We start from the raw sequence: 15533 nt of genomic DNA, 5'->3' as shown, positions 1-15533 counted from the left end.
TTTAGTCACTGCTAAATAATTAGTGATAAAGAAATTTTCAGCCTGTAAAATGACTTCCCAGAACATGACAGTGCCCATGCGCAGTTTATAACGATGTCTTCGCAGCGAGTAATTCGTAGGTTGCACTTTAACGTTACTGAAAATTAATCGCTGATTATTGTAAACTCTGTCGTGTGTAAAAGTTCTCTCACACGGCGAAATTTATTCGCATTGCAAAACAAAATAATTACACTACTAATTTACCGTTATATATTACCATCACACACATCAGAGATCCCTTATACTTTCCCCGGTTTCAGGAAATCATTTAGAATCATTTCACAGTGCAACACCACCAGGTTATTTGCCGCAAGAAGCATCCGCCTTGTTGAGAGCTCGGCAAATTCAATCCACTCAGCGATGTGCACGCGAGCAGTCAGCTTTCCTGTGCGGCGAGGTCTCCTGTATAGTGTCGGCGTGATCTCATTTTTGGGGAATACTTGTGCGTGGTTGTCTGGGCCAGAGTTGATGTCCACTTAGTCTACAGTAACCCGCAGGGCAGTACGCTGCCAAAGCTACATTTAACCTGCCTAATCCTCGAGTCAAGTACGATATAGTGAACCAGTCTGCCTCGATTCATTCTTAAGTACTGCAGGTCAGAGCACGAACATTGTATCTGCGTGGGCTTGACACTAAATTCGCCGGCCTCACTCGCATGAGACAAGCGCAAACTGTTTAAAAGTCGATAAGAAAACCAAAGCTGTCATTAGGCAGGCCCAAGCATTAGGTGCGTGAGCGCGGTACAGCGCAAGAAACGTACAAAGTAAATCTAGAAGACTGGTGGTTGCGTGCTTTGTTTTCCTAAAATCCGCTCTTCTTCTGCTGCACTGGCGAAATTCTTGGATTTTTTTGCAATATTGCAGGAATACTGCAGAAGACTCGTTTTCATCGCCAACAAACCCGCCGTAAACTCGGAAGCAGACCTACGCAGCGTGCGTTTCTGCGAGCGCCGCCGGCTGCCGATCCACACTATCGGAGTGACGGTCGATCTCGCGGCGAATACGCTTTCCGTTGTACACACATCCAGTCTGCTCCATCAGGATGCAGACTGCCTGTCACGTTATCCCTTCGATCCCCATTCCCTACCAGATCATGAGTCGGACCCCTCTTTCATCTCTATGTGCGACTTCTCCCACATCGCCGATGAACAGAGCTTGGACCCAACCCCCAGCTCTCTCATCAAGTACCTGCTTGTTTTCACAGCTGAACCTATAGTACAGCTTGAGCTGCTATGCGCTTTCGGACAACTTTCCTAGTAGGTCGAGGTACCCGCAATGACTGCTTCGCTCACTTCCCTCACCACTGGCAATTCAAAAGGCTTTGGAAAGGTGGTATGTCAAGTGCACAAACATTTTTTTTTAATTATTTTTCTTCAATCGCTTGAGACTTGTTTTATATTTACTTTCAAATTTCTATGCTCTATGCTTTTCAGTTTCATGAAACCTTTATGCATATTAAGCTCAGCGCGGGCTGCGTTATAACTGACACCATTGTGCTGTCTTTGTTTCGACTAAAGCGGCCCCCAGAGCGTATACTCGGAGCTCGCAGCATGCTACTGCCCCAATGTGCGCACTATCACTTAATCAAATAGCATCGGATCGCTTTTTTTTTTTTTAAGGAAATATCAATAGCCCCCTGTGCACCAAAAATCGGTGTTCTGGTAATTTTGGTGGTAGAACATCGAGGCAGACGGTTTGGAGGAGTTCTGGAGCAATGTTCCGTTTTAAAGCAGTATGGAGCAGAATGGAGCAAATGGAGCACCGCTTCCACACCTGCTAATGTGCTGCGGTGAAATATGAGCGCATTGAAGGAAAACGAACGCCTAAATAGCGGCGTTGTTGGTGTGCATGTTGTCATCCGTCTTTTATTTGAGTGTATTCTTGTCATGAAGTATTTACAGCTATGTATCAACCGGCTTATAGGCACAACCAGTTAAAAGGGAGGCCTTTGCCCTGATGTCAGATTCCTCCTGCTAAAGGCTGTTGCCATGGTGAAATGTTTTTGTTTTCTTTTATGGGGGGTTTAATGTCTTGCCGCGACATCGCCTTCGATGAAAGCCATGGTGGGCTCAGGTAATCTAGACAGACTTTTTTTTTTATTTTTTTACCGTCACTGACATCACCCAATGCACGGGCGCGTTGCGCTTCGACTTCGTCGAAACGGAGCCGCCGCGGCCGGGCCGAACCTCATCTTCAAGCTGAGCAGTCGAGTGCTCTAACCACTAAGCCATCGCCGCGGGGTCGAAATACTGTTGTGACGACGTCATAGTCCACACTTAAGCTGCGCATCACAATGGACGGCAAGCAGTTTCAACTCGTAATATGTAAACTATTTCTTGTCATCCGAAGTAGTAGTTCTTTCGTGGTGTCCAAGTGGAGCTACAACCAATCGAATCGTTAAAGTATAGAAGCTTGGTTTATTCCTGATTGTTATAGAACAAGAAAGGGCTAAACGTCTCCTGTCAAGGGTCAAGGACTACCAATACTGAAAGCACGGGGCGTGTGGGATCTAGCAACCGGCAACTGTATCCAGCCAGTAGGTACGAAGTAACATAGTGCTACATTTGCAACTTTTTTAGTTAGGTTCTCCAACCACGAAGTCATTCTCGTTGATTATGATACCGCATAAAGAAATACCGATACCGCATAAAACAAATAGACGCTTGATAAATGCAATGCATAGGTCAATATACCGGCACCATCTAACGCTGCACAGCAATTTGCACGCTGTCGCAGAAGCGTGGCGTTGTTTCATAAAGCTAGTGAGGAAAATAAACAGATAAAAAGCTCCCTCCGGATCCCTTCGGAAGTAACCAGGCAGAGCGCCAGATCACCGCTTATCAGTGTTTGCAGAAGCAACGTCCGCGTGGCTGACGATGCTCATTTTTCTTCAGCCGGGTCACGAAACATGCGATTACGCCGGCCGCGGTCTGAAGGCTCTCTAGCTAGGAAAATTCGCACCAGTGTCGCCAGTGTTTCGAACTGGGCGCTGCAGTCATTACGACACATCACCAGTGGACGTTTCGCTTGCGCCATACCTCCGGAGCTCCTCGTGCGCTCAGTTTCGTTTGCGTGCGCAAAAAGGCATCGGATTTCCTCGCTCTACAGGGCTCTATAAAACGATTTTTTTTTTATTCGGGTGTAAAATTGCTGAAGCATAATCGTGTTCACGTCATCAAACTCCCCTTTGGAATAATCCACCAAACTATGGTAATTAAAAAGTTAATTAGGGGAGTTTTGTTTATAACATGAATAATTAAAGGGATTTTGCAGCAGGTTAGGTTCAACAGGGCGCAGTGTTTCTTCCCGCATATATTTTTTGCTATTTCGAACGCAATAGTTTCACAAACTTTTAGGTGTTCGCTGAAACACCCAATACATTAGCAAGGGTCTGCATTCCTTCCTAATGAAGCCACAAATTCCGTTATTTATTTCTTTTCTTCGTTTCTTCGGGGCCAAAGCCCGTATTAACCAGATGTAGAATAGTTCCATTTAGACCAGCAGTGCGGTCGTCGTGTTCAGAACAACTTGACTTTTCGATATTTGATCAACAGGTTAGTCGCGCAGAGTCCCTCCTCTAGGTCTCATTCTACTTCCCGTCTTGTCCTTTGCGTGTTCAGTTGTTTTGTGGTGCACTTAACTGTTACCGGACTGTAATTTTGTGAACAGCATCCATTTCTTTTGTGATATGCAGCCCATCTCCCCTGTCCTGCTAGGCCAGCATGCACTCTTTATAGCGATACCGAGCCGTTGGCAGGGCATCTCCTTTATGGTATTTAATAACATGATCCCTGGGATTGCAAAACATCCTGTAAGCGGGGGTTCTAAGTGAACGCGCGCGGCGTACTGCGTTTATTTACAGAATCCTTTGGAAGGCTCGGTCCTCCAAGTGTGATTATATTGTCTTGTTAATGGATGAAATAGTTCTGCAGGCCGTATGACTTGCATGCATCCTTGGGAACTTCCTTATGAACTGTCCAAGGCCGAAAGGTGGCTTTACCTGCAAGAGAGGAAATGGTGCATTGCAGCAGGTGCACACCAGCACTTTGGAAATTTGCAGACCGGGAGGAGGAGGAGGAGGAGGAGTAAAAAGCGTTATTTAATAAAATAATGTAAACACACCCAGGCGGACCCCGTAGTCCAGGAGCCCTCTGGCTGTTCCTTCTAGCTTAGCCCGCTCGACCAGCTGTAACTGGTCTGCGGGTGGCATGCCTCCCTCCCAGGAGGATGGGGGGGGGGGGGGGGGGTTTGATGGGAGGAAAGCGGATGGGATGGGGGCAAGTAATGGTAGAGGGTGGGTTGGGTGGCGTTGCATGTGATGCAGTATGGTGGGAAGTCAGTGGGGTGAAAGATGGCAAATTAAGGAGATGAGAACGAACGTGTCTGGAGTTGTCGCCAGTGCGTGCTGTCGATGTGAGAGAGCGTGTGATGCGGTGGCTGGTACGTGACACGGAAACGACGTTGTGGTGAACAATTGTGCTGATGTTCGATGGGGGTGTATAATGAAGGTTTGGGGAGGCCATCCGCTGGCTCCCGGAAGCTCAGTTCTCGGGCAAACGCATGAGCGCTCTCATTTCCGAGGATGTCCTCGTGCCCAGGTACCCATGTGATGGTGATGGGATCGGGAGGGGTAGGTAGAGTAGATAATATTCTAGCGGATGAGTGTGGGAGGGTTCCTCGCAGGAGATATCAGTATGCTGTCTGGGAGTCTGTGCATATCGTGGTGCAAAAAGCTCGTGCTGCGATATCACCCACGGTTCCGACGCGCACAAGAGTCAAGCGAAAAATGCTGCCATGTCCGGGAATCTGTCGTTGGAAAGATCTGTATTCTCGTTTACTTAAAACGGCATCAGGCAGGAAGATCAGGTGATGGCGGCCGCTGACCATGTACGGCGCTCTGCCTCAGCTTAGTCATGGCCTTCTCGTAACTGATGTGACACGGCAATATGGGCGATTTTATCGTTGTGGCGCTCTCCCTTCACCTCATTCATCCTTCCCATTCGGGCAGAGCAAAACAGGGGAGTATGGCGTGTGGGCAAGATGACTATGATAAACACTGACAACGCTGTTAAAAAGCTCGGCACAGGAACGGGAGCGAAAACTGTGGACACACCGCACTGATGGACCAATGGGGTGTTGCGCACTCCTCTTATATTTTCCTGGCGTACCGTGACGCCTGCAACTGATGGTTGGCTTTAGTCGGCCTAAAATTTCTTAGCGTCACCGTATACCGCGACTGTTACGGCAACAAATTGTCACATATTCCGCGTGCAGACGCGTAGATACTACATTAAAGCATATTAGAGTACCGCCCAGCCGCTGTCGGCGGCAAGCGTAGCCTGTGCTTGGATGGCTAACTGCCTTAGCAGATGCTGCAGGGCCTGAAGACGCTGGCCGCAACACGTGCATTCTGCCCGCACTATCGGGGACAAAAATCTGTGGACCACGCAAACTGCAAACAAAGCGCATAATTTAGGTATCGGCCAGTAGTCTTGGACCATACTTGTCGATGTGAAAGTTGCACTTTAGTTTTTTAAGCGTGCTAGAGAAATAAGGTGATAATTCATTTATCCCGTGGCTCTAGTTCATAATTGCTAGACGTGTGGTCCAGAGATGTTTGTCCTTACTGTACATAGTCGAGATTACTTTTATTTTGTCCACGCATATATTAGCCGGCGGAATGCAAACGTGGTAGATATGATGTAACTCTAGGACGGCTTTCTTCGCAGTAATTCGCTAAAAAGGACAACTATGTGGTTCCGCAATTGTCCATTTACGAACAGCACTTCTTTAATCGTCGCTCCACGATAGCTAAATATCGCCGTGGTGTCCCTCTTTTTTTCTACAGGCAAGCAGCGCTTCTGTGAAGCGCTTGAGCCTCAAGCCTGACGCAACACGCATCATATGAGTAATTTCGGCAAGCTCAATCAGTACATTGTGACTGGACCTGTAAGAGGGTTGCAGTGCACACCGAAAGCAGAACGAAGTGCCACCACAGCACCAGATAAGGGAACGCAATGTCCACGGTAGTGGGCGCTGCATGCACTGGGCTTTGCAGATATCTTTCGTGACTGATTTTTCCCTTAGCTTTCCTCACTTGAAGAGCAGCCGAGCTCACGTACATGTGTGCTGCTTCGGCCGCATTTAGTCGTCCCTTTATTGTCTCTCTATTCCAGATCCTGATTTCAAGCACACAACTGCACTGCCAAACGTAAGTCGGGGAACATCATCCTTTTGCGCAAAATTTCTTCTGCTTGACATTTGTGTTTCCTCCGTCCTGGTGTTAATTGTGTTTTAGTGACTGTCGGTGTTGCTACACATTTATCGTCGTGTGTTTAATGGTCACGTGCAGGTGTTAGCGATATTATAGCAGTCTTCTTGTCATGGCATGGCTGCATTTATCACTACGAAGATCACACATGATTTATTCACACTTCACCTTCGGAGGTGACCATCGGTATGGTCTTCTGCTCCTTTAAATTAAGCCACAGATTCCAGTGGTAGAGGTGGTGGCTGTATTTAGATAAAAAATAAATGCAATGAGGGGCTGCTAAAAGTATAGCCTTCAGACAATCTCCTCAACCGACCAGCACGCCAGCGTTTATTATCGGAGTGCATGTCGGCGCTTGTACACGAATACGAAGACGAATTTATGCCTCTCCTTTGGAGTAGGCGGCTCTAATTTAACCAAACTTGCCTCCGACATTTACCTGTTTGAAGTTTGGTCCAGCTTGGTTTTCCCATTTAAAACTTCTCGTTTTCTTTTGGAAGGGTGAGAAAGGGACGCCCTATGCGAAATTCCTCCCCTGGGACTAAAATAGTTTGGATATTTCGTCTGCGGTGCTAGAAGGAGCATGACCATGTGACCTGCGTGGCTTCGATCGATACCTTTCTGAGCGGTGTCCATGAGCTCAACACCTACCGAGCGGGGGTGACATTGTTGTTTACGTAATATGATAAACGGCCTGGCCCTGATCTCTAAAGAATAGAAAGCGTATTTTATAGTCTAGAAGAATACAGCTTAAGAACCAAGTGGCAAATGCCCTTTCAGCCAATGGCGTCGACCGACCCTCATGACGTCGTGGTTGTGTATCCCATTCGACTTGCTATTTACAGCTAGACATGACAGGGTGTGATACAAGAAAGGGGATTCGTCACAGCTTAGTCGAATTTGTCGCCTCGCCATGAAAGTCGGTCCACGCTGTTGGCTGAAATAAAGCCTCCTTTGAGGATCGCCTGCAGATTCGTTATCGACCGTAATCGCCTATTATACGCGTTTAACGTCCCAAAGCGACTCAAGGCTATGGGAGACGCCGCAGTGGAGGGCTTCGGAAATTTCCGCCACCTGGAATTCTTTAACCTTCTCTGGCATCGCACAGCACACCGGAGCTTTGCTTTTTATATACCTCCATCGAAGAGCGGCCGCCGCCGCCGGAATTCTATCCCGCATCCTTGGGCAGAGTAGCCGAGCTTCGTAATCACTGAATCAAACAACAAAACGCAGGACTGTAAAAGGTAGTCCGGAGTCTACATTCCCACCCACATCTTTTTTTTTTTTTTTTTTTGGGGGGGGGGGGGGGGGGCGGGGGGTAACAGACCATAATTTCCATTCTAAATCGGTCGTCGATGACGGATAACTGAAGTTCACGCACGTTACCCGTTTTGCATTCTGTCCGTGAATCTGCAAGTGCATGCAGCGCGCCTATACTTTGAAGCCTCATCTAATGTCCGACGCCATATAACCTCGAAGCCAGTGCAAATGAATGAAAAGCCAGGTGCTTTGAAGAATCAATCTAGAGCTCGGCACAACAGCGTGGTTCGCTGCTCAAAGTCTTGCTTGCCGCAGAATTTTTTTTCTTTTTGAAAGAAGCTGTGTCGTGCAACTACAAGGGTAACATCCTGCAGTTGTATGCCGTCAGAAAATTAAACACAAATCCATTGGACGTGTTAAAATGCCTAGCTGAGATCGAAGAGCTCTCTCTGCACGCCTACCGTGCCCTGCTCTAACATTGTGGCGGATTTCAGATGATTACTGCATTGTGAGTTTACAGGTCTATTACTAGGACTATTAGGCTTAGAAACGACACCGATGTGTGTTCAGGCCCGGTCAATGATAATGCCCTCCGCGGTCCGCCAACGTGAACCGGCTCCTAGGGATCATCTGCATGCGCAGGCACAGCTGGGCCCCCGCGCAAGCGGATCACTGCAGCGATTCACGGTGGGCTAAAACGCCCATTTTATTTGTGAGCATTAGTACCGGGCCAGCAAAAGATATAGCGCACGGTGATTCATCAGTTTTCTTCGTATTGAAGGAACTTCTGCGAAAAATGAAGAAAAGAAAACGCGGCTAATGAACCGGAAGATACGGTGCATATCAACGCCAAAACGCGCTTCTGACTGCTTCAAAAGCTGCTTTACAGTGACTTCGGACAATCACATTGCTGACTTTTGTATCCATTGTGCATAAGCACATCCGCCCCAATGACACTACCGGGTGTCCCAGCTATAACTCTAGCGAAAATTAAAGAATTAAACATTGGAGGTATGGGCCAGGGAAACCAGTTATATACAGCTGCCAGCCGCCTTACGCACAACAGGCGATTTTTTGTTTCACAATAAAGTATTTAGTTAACTAAGTTAATTTATCCAAATTACTAAATATTGACTTAGACTAGAGATGATATTTGCAAAGTTGCGAGCTCCTCAAGAGAACCATATCCATTATTCGTGATAAGAGAAACTTTATGCATATCTTTTTTTTTTTCCCGAGCTGAAAAGAAAGTCAGTGAAATACAAAAAAAAAAAAAAAAAATCTCATGGCTAGCGTCTTCGTCCACAACGATTGTGCTGCTCTCAAACGTGGTTCGAGTGAACGTAATTCTCCTGCGTCAAACAGCCGACGCACTGACGGTGCAAGTTGCAGCGAGCCCACCACGCCCGCTGCCCACCGCAATATCAACCTACCGCTGCAACGAGGCCGTCGAGTCACGGCCGGCGCTTATCTCATTCGCCCAAACCATGATTGAGTACAAATAGTAACGCGTGATGGGCTAGTCACGGGATTCTTTTCCTTTTTCAATTATTATTCGTTTCGCGGGCATTCTTGAAGCTCGGAAAAAAGTATGCGTAAGTATTCGTTTATCCCACTAATGGAATGGGGGTTTCTGAAGCTGATCTCCAACTTTGCAGTTCGAATTTGTAATATAACGTCAATATTTAATAACTCAGAAAATTGAATCTAATTAACTGATTAATTTCTAAAGAAAAAATTGCATGCGATGCGCAAGGCGGATGGCAGCTCTGCGAAACTCGTTTCCCTGGCCTACATAACATATGTTAATTTTTTAACCCTTGGCTCAAGTGAGTTGGGATGCCCGCGGTATATGCTGGTGTTCGGGGCCTAAAATTGTACTCGTTAACTACTTCCTCAAAAACCTTTAAAATATAGCACGTTTTTGAGGCTGCACCACATATGCATTGAAGCATGAAAGTTAACAAGGATATATTTGCCCCCACTTCATTTTCATTTAAACAAACTGATATGAAACTTTTGTAAAACCAATTGAATGAATGTGTTCGAACATTCCATTTTCCTCTCCTGGCCAGCGACTAACGATGAGTGGAGGCAATTACAAAATGGCATTGTGAAATAGATAGTTGAGTGCCTTTTCAGAGCCTTATGTAATATAGACAGACTTGCGGTTTGTGGACGTTATCTTGCATTCACAATGTTTGTTCATAACTTTGTTATACTTTTCCCGTTTTCTTGTGTGGCATGTATTCCAGTGGCGTGAATCCGTGCGAATTTAATGGGGTACAGATAGCTTGCACTGGTGCCCACATTTATTGAAATAATTATTTTTTTAAATAAACAAAATTCAATAAGTAGAAAAAAACGTGACAGCATTGTCCTGTGCTTTTTAAGAGCTTTGTTTGATTACGTGACGAGGTCACAATGAGTTTAAGCAGAAGACAGAATATACCAGAGGCAGAGTTACCATCATCAACTTCATTGCAATATAAAGTGTAGGTTAAATAAGTGGATAACTGAACTAGTTGGTATATACTTCAGGTTTTCGATGCAACAGAATTAAAATGAACGGGGACGCAGAAAGAGACACACAGAATGAGGACTAAGCGGCAAAGCACGAAGCAGAGGAGAGAGATTTGATGACATTTGACAAGGACACAAAAAGCGCGGGTTTCCAATAAAGAGCTTCAGTAGTAAGTGCAGCTTATTCCTCGTCCTGTGTGTTTCTTTCTGCGCCCCCGCTCTTTTTTATTCTGCGGCATCAAAAACCTGAAGGAATAAAGTGTAGCCCATGAAAAGATATACGCACCTAGTCATCCCAGAAGTAAAGAAAAAGATCACTAAACATTCAAAGCTGCTCATTCGGATTACCACCACGTTCAAACAAAATATGCGCTGCAATACCGAACCAGTAGTCATTCACACAGCCATGCACACGCTGCATAAGGCTGCGTAATTTCCCATAACTTATATGACTTTCCAGGAGGAAGAGGTCCAGAAACTAAAACACGCCAAGTGGAAGCATTGGCCACGCAGGCCTTTCCAGCAGCCCCAGCGTACTCCGACGTCAAGTTTTCAACCTTTTCAGGGAACTGAAATTGGCATTACCAGTATATTCTTACCGGTTGCATCTAATGATGGAAATATACAGCACAAAGAAAGACAAGCACAAAATGAAGACACTTGGGACACACAAGCCCTGACTTGCAACAGCTTATTTCGAGCCTCGGAGCCGTATATATAGCTGAAAAAAGCCAACACCACACAGAGCTAGTATACTTATGTCAAGATATGGAATGTTTCGCCTACTGTGCATCTAATAACCAACACGCCCAGACTGCTACGGTATTGATCGCATCTACCTCCTTGAAATACTGGTGGGTTGATTCGTGCATGTTTCAGAGCATTTCGGCTAAGCTTTCCACAGACTTCCGACTGTATTTTTCTTATACTTTGCCAGTATCAACTTCGCATTGGAGGTGGTTCACCTCTTTATAGCTTTCGATGGCTCATTCTTCAAAATTGTGTTTCCAGTGCATGCTATATCACAGTGACCTCCGAGGCGAATACAAATCACCTTTCGATGCCTGAAAAGGCCACATTGATAATTTAGAAAATAAACCGTCGAAACTGCACCAAAAGGTGCGTCACAGGCGCTTCTTTTGTACCTTCCGAAGCACCGTCCAAATTTTTGAGCTTCCACAGGATGCATTTTTTTCCATCTTCGGCAGGTCTTCGCTGGTTTCTCCCACAGTTCGTAAAACATTTTTTCAGAGCGCAATTGTCGCAATACTCCCTTGGCTGGCTTGGTCATCTGGAGCGTGTCCCGCAGGCAGTAGATGATTGAGCTTCATTTGCAAGTGCTTGTTTGGGCCCTCCAGCAGAGAGGATACCTGCGGTGCAATGATCAGTAGGCGCTACGTATTGTCTGACTCCATGCTGCACAGAATTGCCCCTAATTTCGGGAACTGTGCAGCGGATGAGACCTCCATCATTTCTTCAAAGGACATGATCACAGCGTCGTGTTCGCCCAGTACACCGTTAATCACTGGTAGCCTGCACTAAAAGTTCGTTGCACACAGGGGTTTGATTTTTTGCTTTATTTTCTTCTCCATTAAAGCTGCTTAAATCTGCCATATCGCGCGGAAAGTGTGCCCAGTTCTTTCGCAGCCATAAAAGCCTCTGAAATTTCTTGGCAGCAGCTTGCGACGTCCCCAGCAACGAGGTTCAAACTGTGCAATCCAGAATGAAAGACCCTCGCAGTGGTGGTCCAGTGATTACGGCACTGGAGTACTGTTCCCAAGGACGCGGGATCGAATCCCGGCCTTCGCGGCCACTTTTCGATGGAGGCGAAAAGCAAAGTACCCGTATGATGTGCGATGTCAATGCACGTTAAAGAATTCCAGGCAGTAGAAATTTCCGGAGCCCTACGGAGTCTCTCATAACCTGAGTCGCTTTCGGACGTTAAACCCCACAAGCCAATAAACCAACCTAGAATAAAAGTAGATTGCCAGGTTTCTTGCTTTTGGGTCATTCCATGCCAAGCCTACCAGAGTTCGCGCTCGGTCCCCCTCCGATCTTGTCAATAAAATTTGTGGTAGTCGTAGTAATGGTTGTATTTTATTTGGCCATATTTATCAAATATTCCCCCGAGGTGGGGCTAAAGGAGGAAGGCAAAGCAACCTCCTGACGAGTCCTACACCCCGGATTACACATCGTGGCAGCGGGTGACCAACAGACACGAGCAAATGCACAGCAAACATGCTTACAAAAAGATACACTGATGATAACACAACAGTTTGTTCTAAATATACACAAAAGTTGTAAAATATGATCAAACAAACTAAGCAACCATTTGGCAATGAACAAACAACACTTTCCGCAAAAAACATATCAGAATAAAAAAAAAATGAGATGTACTGTGAAAGAAATTTACATGGGAACATTAGCAGTAGCAACACTACGGACGTAATACACGATTAGCTCAAAATTATACAGGAGGAAAAAGTATCTTCCTTTTTTTTCCTAAAGACAGAAACACTATAGTACTACATCCTACTGCAATATCAATGAGAGATTCATGAGTATTGCATAGGGTTGCAGTTTGATTACTAATGCTTTTTTTACATAGTTAGTTCTAGGTCTTTCATAGAATAGGGCTACCTTACGTAAACCATATGTAATATTCCTAGAATGATAGGTATTGCGGAAAGATATGAAATCCTGCTCGATTTTAAAGAAAGTATAAACCGCGAAACTCAAATTGTAGGAATTAAACAAGTTTCTTCACTGAACCGGTTAAGGTAATTACCCTTACTAACTTCAGCGAAAAAAAGTTTGTGGTCATGTGACAGCCCTTCGAGTTTCTCAGAGCAGTGCAAAAGTTTGTCTGACTAAAAAATTACAAGAAAAAAAGATCAAATATTTGGCGCGTGAATGTTTTTATGCGGGTATTGAGTATGCATTGGGCTTTTAAACTACACATCAAACAAATTTGCAGCACGAACATCTTGTGTTGTTTTACTTGATTGTTTTTCCCCAAAAAATACAGTTTTTGCAGTTTTTTGTACACTTTCGCGACATTGTCGAGCAACATCTATAATGTTTCACCGCTCCTCTATAATATGCGCTATCTTAATAAATGGTTTAAGCTATAACACAGCGCGATATATTTCAGGAAAACTTTGTCAAACATAGAAAAAGTGTGCTATGCCACGTTTCCGGCCATACATTTTATACGGAGGCCTTTGTAGTAAAAATACAAATTATAGCTTAATTCATAGCTAGGTTCATTGAACGTTCGCTCAACGATTTCTAACGAAGCCTTTTTTTTTGTTTGTTTGTTTTAGGCGAAAAAAAAATTTGAAGTTAAGCGCTGCGTCTGGAGCCATGATTGCCCCGTACCGCCACTGCACCGCTGAGTACGCTTTCGCCGGTTCCCGAGAGCCATACGCTGTCCTAGAAGTGCGCTGCAGTAAACATTAAAAAGGTAACTGTGCTCTATGGGGGTTTCTGTTTTGTCGATACATCCTGTGTGTTGAACGAGTGGAAAATCAAAATCTGTGCACGGCACCACGACTGCTGTCGCGACGGCTTAATCGCAGTGGCTGAATACGCATTGCTCAGGAAAAAGAAACTAAAAACAGATCTAGCGGCATTGAAAAAAAAAACAAAAAATCGCTCCTTCTCTGATGGTAACTGATCCCAATGTCACAACAAAAGATTGTGAGTTTCTAGCGTAGCTTGCACCTAGTGATAGAGCGAAAGCTGTGTATGTATCAGCGATAGCCTCTGTAACAACGCCTTTACAATCCGCGGTCTTTCCATAATGTTTCTTCAAGTTAGGTTTTGGGCAAAGAAAGGCGCCTTATACTTTTGGTGGTGGTGGTGAAAAACTTTATATTTAGGAGCCTTAAGTGATTACATGCTAATGACGGGTCGGCTCTTGGCTGCGTGTTGTGGCCCGAAGCTGGTGCTTTCCAGCGACACCCAAAGCCCAGTCCGTCAGCCGCTTTTGAACGGCCGGGTCAGAGCTGGACACCGCAGCCTCCCATCGCTCGAGGTCGGAGAGTTGCCAAGTGGCTGGAGGGTGGAATTACGAGCATTTGATCATAATGTGCTCAAAATCAGCTTTAGGTGCCCCACACAGGGTGCACTGCGGCGAGAACAGCCCTGGATGGATCAAAGATAAGAAAGCAGGGGATGGGAATGTACGGGACTGAAGCTGGCGCCACTCACCTGTTGTAGCTTAGTCATAGATTTATGAGGAGGAGGGTAGATGGTTCGTTGATCACAGTAATGGAGAGAGATTTCGTGATAGGATGCTCCGCTCGCGAGCATCTCCCCAGGCAGTGGTAGTCCCTGCTCGGCTGACGTATCCTCGAGCAAAAGAGTGAGCTGCTTCGTTACCTGGGTGACCCGTGTGAGCGGGCACCCATATTAATTGAATAGGGTGTTCGGGTGGGGGGAGGGAGGCGAGGAACCGGAAGGCTGGGCTAGAGATCCGACCGCGAGCGAAGTTCCGTACGGCGGATTTAGAATCGCTAAAGATGGTTGTGGCTCGGGTATACCCGAGCCACAACCATCTTTAGCGCGGAGGAGGCGGCGGTTGTCCTCGCCCTAACTACTATAGTAGTTAGGGCGAGGACAACCGCCGCCTCCTCCGCCTCCAGGGAAGTGGGGGCAAAAGTTGTACCGGCCGCGACCAGTTGCAAAGAGTTGGAAACAGCACTGAGATCGAACGCAGGGCGGGAGGGGTATGAGGCAGCGTCTACGTAAATGGTCTCTGGCTGGAAGCCATTGTGAAGAGCTTCTGCGCGCGCCTTGCTGCGAGCGACATGTTGCTCTGGGTGCATATTCTTTGGCAGGGGATGCACCTTAAGAACGCGGTGTATCGCAGGGGGAAGTGGATGTTGTGTAGAGCAGTGACCGGGAGGTGAGAGATGGATGCGAGCAAGGATGTTCCGGCCGGTGAGGGTAGATGATAAACGCTCCAACTGGGCTGAGCGGTGGGCTTCCGTGAGCTCAGCTAGGGAGTTATGGATGCCCATGTGAAGAAGGCGTTCTTTGGAAGTGTAGCGGGGTAAGTTGAGAGCGGCCTTGTACGCCTGTCGGATAAGGGCGTTAACCTTGTCTTCCTCCACCCGCGTGAGGAAAAGGTAGGGGAGCGAGTACACAACACGGCTCAGGACAAATGCCTGTACCAGGCGTCTGAGGTCATGCTCGCGCATGCCACGATGGCGATTGGCTATGCGGCGAATGAGGCGGATTGTTTGATGAACCATCACCGTCAGCTTAGTGATGGTTGCGGTATTCTTGCCATTGTTTTGTATCAGAATACCAAGAATCCCGATGTTGTCCACTTCTGGTATCCGGGTGTTCTCAATTGTCAAGAAGATAGAGGGAGGAGGGCCTTTGTCTGTACGACACCTAGGAGGTCGGAGTATGAGAAGCTCCGATTTGGT

At 46.4% G+C, this 15533-nt stretch overlaps 1 long non-coding RNA gene across 2 annotated transcripts in view; it reads left to right on the top strand.

The window, feature by feature from the left end:
• Positions 1-15533, top strand: part of LOC146206217 (uncharacterized) — a 308042-nt gene that overhangs the window by 101944 nt on the left and 190565 nt on the right. For both annotated transcript variants that reach the window (XR_014704391.1, XR_014704392.1), the window contains one exon: positions 6215-6249. This is a non-coding gene — a long non-coding RNA (uncharacterized LOC146206217). The remainder of the gene's footprint in view (positions 1-6214; positions 6250-15533) is intronic.

The sequence above is a fragment of the Amblyomma maculatum genome, chromosome 1 (assembly GCF_055883805.1).
Source record: "Amblyomma maculatum isolate TAMU_Amacu chromosome 1, ASM5588380v1, whole genome shotgun sequence".
Classification (NCBI taxonomy): Eukaryota; Metazoa; Arthropoda; class Arachnida; order Ixodida; family Ixodidae; genus Amblyomma; species Amblyomma maculatum.
The sequence above is the reverse complement of the archived record's forward strand: the minus strand, read 5'-3'. Positions and strand labels throughout refer to the sequence as shown.